Consider the following 5,295-nt stretch of genomic DNA (forward strand, 5'->3'; position numbering starts at 1 on the left):
GCAGATATCTACTTTTCTATTAAAGCCACAAAATGCAAACACTTTAATCCAGTAACCAGAACAAAAGAAAACATTAAAAAACAACACCTTACCCAGTCAGTAAGGGCAGACCCTGGACTTTCCTCTTTGCACACATGGAGCAATTGTTCTCTGCATCAAACACTAATGAAAACAAAATTGACAATTTATGACAATACAAAGACAAATTTAAAAAACAGCCCCAAGTAGTTCAAGTGCCATAGCTGTGCGTTCCTCTGCCATTTCTTCTTCAGTAGTCCCAAATTCCATGTTAGGCAATTTAGGAAATGCCTCCATGACTGCCTTTGCCATCTAAAGAAACAAAAAAACAAAATAAGACAGAAAGAAAATATGTGATGTACACAAGATAAATACTGTATGTACTGTATATTGCCTACTGTAGTCATTGAAATATTGTAAATAGCTCTTCAAATATGAAGCTAAAATAAATACAAAATACAAGCGTGAATACATCATGTAACTGCACATCTATGTTATTTTACCATCATGACCATCACACCACAGCTATATGTATCATGCTGAACTGGGTGTTGCATAACAGCTCCTGTGAATTCAATATCTGCCCACTCTCTCTCACGGTGGCGGATAGTCCTTATCCGAAAGTATTCACTGTGTGACAATGAAATGTTAAAATATAATTATTCTTTATATATCTGCAAAAATACTACAATTTAGACACAATTACATAGATGCAGTGTACATGATTAGATTGAATGAACTAAATTGCATAAGAACCGGAATTTTTGAGCAGCAGCTTCTGAATCTGCTTTCCTGTAGCTCAAATAGTAGAGCATGGTGCTAGCAACGCTAAGATCGTGGGTTCGATTCCCAGGGAAAGCAAGAGCTTTTTAATAAACATTTATCATTATCATCATGTACATAGTCAAAATCGTTTACACATCATCAAACATCTAAACAATTATCAACCTCAAAACCCATTGTACCTTCGCTAAACAAATTGAAGCCCCCGGCCCCCAAAAAATTACCTTCGGCAAACTATGCTTCCTGACTGTAATTCTGTCCTTAAAGAGGATCACAGTAGCTATGTAGTGGTCCAAGACATAGATGGTTTTCTCCAAATGCAGTCGATTGACAGTGTGATGTAAGAAATACTCAATGTCCTAACATCAATCAGTACATCAGAAGTCATGACATTACAATATTTACATTAAAACTTTTGAACAGGAACAGAGAGCTCAAAGCCCCAAAAATGATTACAAGTCACTGCGACTATTTAACATTTGTGCATTTTTAAGTATATTTTCATGATCATGCTGCTGCACTGTTTGCCCTACATACCTCGCCTGTGAGCCAGTTATGAGGCCTAAGTGATAGTAACTCACTGTGGTGGACTAATCATTTCTTTCTAAATTGAGAAAGGACCACAGAAACGACCACTTCTGTGTTATTTTTGCCCCACAATGCAGTTAGCTGAGGGTGAGAAAAAAATAATACTGTAAAATAGATATGAAACAATTACTGCTGTTAGTGCAATGACAATACTTCATTTTGAATAAAATCACCTGTGATTGAGCATCATTGGTTCTTTGAGTGGTACTTCTCTTTGTGTCCTCCTGCTGATGCTCAGTGAAGTCAGATGTGGCCTTACAAAAAAATAATAAATTGATTACTGAATGAATATAATGTACATACTGAATGCAAACAATGTTAAAATACAGAATGAAATCATATTACTTGAGAAATCTATATGCTTCTTCCTGTTTTGACATATACTTTTTTTTATAGACATATACCTGTGTTTGGATGATAACTGTATTTTTTCCTCAGCTATTTGTGGCTGTTGCTGTGAAAAGTTCTCTCTTTGTTTCTGTTTAGAAAAAAGTTACATTTGCTTTAAAAAAAATTCTAAGCACTACAATAGGATGTAGCAATAGTAAAAATTACAAAATGCAGGTGTACTTCAGTGTCACTTCAAACCTCTTAATAATAATAAACCCCTTAATAATAATTAACCTCTTAATAATAGTCATTCATAATTACTTTCAATGACAGGTCTAGCACTAAAGGGGACACGTACAGTCCTGTATGCTTACAAATACTGTATTGATGTATTGTTTAATAAATAGTTCTCTTAAATCAATTTAACTTGACTTAAACCTACCTAACATCATTCCAGACCACAGAACGGCATGCGGGAGGAAGTATTTGGTCAAACGGGAAATGAATGTTGGTGTGCAGTAAGTGTTGGAATCACCATTAAGGTCAAGTGGTGCACTCTTCATTGTTGCTCTGAATTGGTCCATGATCTGTGTGGTCCCGACATCACACTGAAAAGCACATTTAATTATTTCTGACTTCTTTCAAATGTATATGCATAATGCATTATTAATCATTTATTCTATTTGACAGCAAGCTGCCTCAGCTATAACTGCCTGACCTTATGACCTTTGAGATGTATACACTCAAAAAAATGATTTGGTCTAAATTGACATTTTATGTCATTCAATTGCATAACAATTTTCCATCCATTTAGATTACATAGTTTTAACATAAACAAATCAATAAACTTAATGTGAGTCATATGCATCAGTCATACATGAATGAAACAGGTAAGATTTATGTAATAATTCACAGCAAAGTCCCCACACTGCTCAGTGTTCATGTGTTTCCACACTACAGAGTGTTCAAGTAGAATTGAAGCAGTGCTGGAGTTAAGAAGATAATTATGTGATGATTGATCATTAATGATGAACAGCTGCTGTTTTCAAGAAGAATCACAGAAGGAAAGAGAAACACAAGAACTAGATGCTTTATTGTTTTGTTTGAAATCACCATCAAAGAGACCAGTGTTTCCTTTTGTTGAGCTCTTGACCCTTTGGTGTTAATATTACACTGGTTGCTTTAATTGTGTGATCATTTAAAATACACTTAGCTTAACCAGCGAAGCCAAGTGAAAAAGAGTTGTGGGTAGATGATCCACTGACCTCATTTCAAGTCCAATTTCTGTTTATATAGACATTATACTGTTTTAGAATTTTTCATAGCTTCATATCTTGCAGTACTACAAACATCAGATAATTTGAATAATTTACAAATCACTTTGTGCACATGAAGTTTTAGCTGTAGCAATACAAAGACCACAGACATCAAGAATCAGTGTATGAATCTCAACAATGGTGACAGTCAAGAAACTATTCAGATGAAACTCTGAACATCACAAAACAAGCTACTAAAAGTCAAAACTATAACAGCATACATAAAATAAAATAGTAAGAATAAAAGAAAATAATCAGACAATTCAGCTGCGTTGTTTATTCATGCTGCAATGCATGCTGGGATACATGGGAGAGTCTTGTACTATGCTGGTACCCAGCATGCATTGCAACATGAAGCATTTTGTTGACTGTCACCATTGTTGAGATTCATACGCTGATTCTTGATGTCTGTGGTCTTTGCATTGTTACAGATGAAAACTTTTTGTGCACAAAATGATTTGTAAATTATTTAAATTATCTGATTTTACAAGACTACTAGACCTTAAGTTATATAAAAAATCTAAAGCAGAACTACATCCATGCAATCAGATGTTGGACTTGAAATGAGATCGGTGGATCTCTTTTTTTTTTTCTTAGCTTTGCTGGCTAAGCTAAGTGTGTTTTATATAAACATACAGTTAAAGAAACCAGTGTAATATTAACATCAACATGTCAAGGGTCAAGAGCCCAGAGCCCAACAAAAGGAAACACTGGTCTCTTTGATGGTGATTTCAAACAAAACAATAAAGCATCTAAACCTCTGTTAATTCTCAATAAGATCTTCTCTAGAAGTCTGACAGAAATAAAGTCAATCTGGTCAATCTGATGCTGTTTGTGAAGCTGTTTAATCAGATCTTGAGAGATTTAATGTCTTCTTTTATTTCAGTTGATTTCATCTTCGGCTGTGGCTGAAGTCAGTTGTAGTTCTTGTGTTTCTCTTTCCTTCGGTGATTCTTCTTGATAACAGCAGGTGTTCATCATTAATGATCAATCATCACATAATTATCTCCTTAACTCCAGCACTGCTTCAATTCTATTTGAACACTCTGTAGTGTGGAAACACATGAACACTGAGCAGTGTGGGGACTTTGCTGTGAATTATTACATAAATCATACCCGTTTCATTCACGTATGACTGATGGATATGAATCATATTAAGTTTATTGATTTGTTTATGTTAAAACTATGTAATCTAAATGGATGGAAAATTGTTATGCAATTGAATTACATAAAATGTCAATTTAGACCAAATCATTTTTTTTGAGTGAAAGCAGATGATTCATGGTTTGCGTGGTTGACATCATTGTGGGGAGGCTGGGAAAATTGGCTGTTTCATACATGTTTACCTGTAGCATTGGGGATAATACTGCTGATTTGTGTGCTACCTTGTTGTTTTCGGTGTTTTTCATCCCTGACACAGAAAGCAGTTGTGCATCCGGCACCATCCTTTGTACCAAAACCACCTATGCATGACACTATTTATTTGACTGATTCTGAGACTGAGTAAACAGAAATGTATTTAATAAAAGGGGTACAAGCAGGTCTGTATCCATGGTATGAGGTACTGTAAACAGAAGGTTAATGAAGAGATGAAGAGATGAGATAGACTATGTGTCAGTAGATTTATATAATTTTCTTCACAAAAAAAAATGCCTTAAGCTTGTGATGTCTTTTTCACTTATCAGCTAAGGGGTATGTTAAAGCCTTAAAGGAGCACATACACTCGATGTTCTGATGAATATGTATCCTTAAACTTGTCAAAGAATGACTAAAAGGGGGAAATTGTGTGAGAAATGTATAATTTGATCATATTTAGCCTACATATATTTACTATATGCATATTATTCATATTTACTCATAGATATTTCATATTCATATGTTCCAATATTCTTTTATATCACAAGTAATCATATAACATCATATAACTGTTTGAGCACAGGGCCTATGAGGCCTGCTTCTGCCTTTCTCTGCCTTGCACGAGAATATGTCACAATAGCCTGCTTGTTCTTGCTTGCTTAGGAAAAATAGGATATCATGATGATTTTGGGAAGACGCGACGTGAGGAATGAAACATATCAAATGTGTTCATGAGGCTTGCTTAGCCATATAGTCATATTGGGAGATAGCTATTGAAAACATGGGGCAAAGGGGTATAAAAGCAGAGAACCATGTTCACTTATTTTTGTCACACATATTGCAGAGCTCACTGCTGTATTGTCTGACCTTCTTGCAAGAGTAAAATCTCAAAAGACTCTGTCTC

The 5,295-nt window shown here is 34.9% G+C and overlaps 1 long non-coding RNA gene across 1 annotated transcript; it reads right to left on the reverse strand.

Annotated features, from left to right (window-relative positions):
* Window positions 1–217: 217 nt before the first annotated feature.
* Window positions 218–2,459, reverse strand: LOC131527735 (uncharacterized). Its single transcript, XR_009267733.1, has 6 exons — window positions 2,162–2,459; window positions 1,794–1,867; window positions 1,563–1,643; window positions 1,026–1,470; window positions 522–648; window positions 218–330 (listed from the first exon to the last, which is right to left on the reverse strand). It is a non-coding gene; the product is annotated as an uncharacterized LOC131527735 (long non-coding RNA).
* Between the last annotated feature and the right edge of the window lie 2,836 nt (window positions 2,460–5,295).

Source organism: Onychostoma macrolepis, chromosome 20 (assembly GCF_012432095.1).
Source record: "Onychostoma macrolepis isolate SWU-2019 chromosome 20, ASM1243209v1, whole genome shotgun sequence".
NCBI lineage: Eukaryota > Metazoa > Chordata > Actinopteri > Cypriniformes > Cyprinidae > Onychostoma > Onychostoma macrolepis.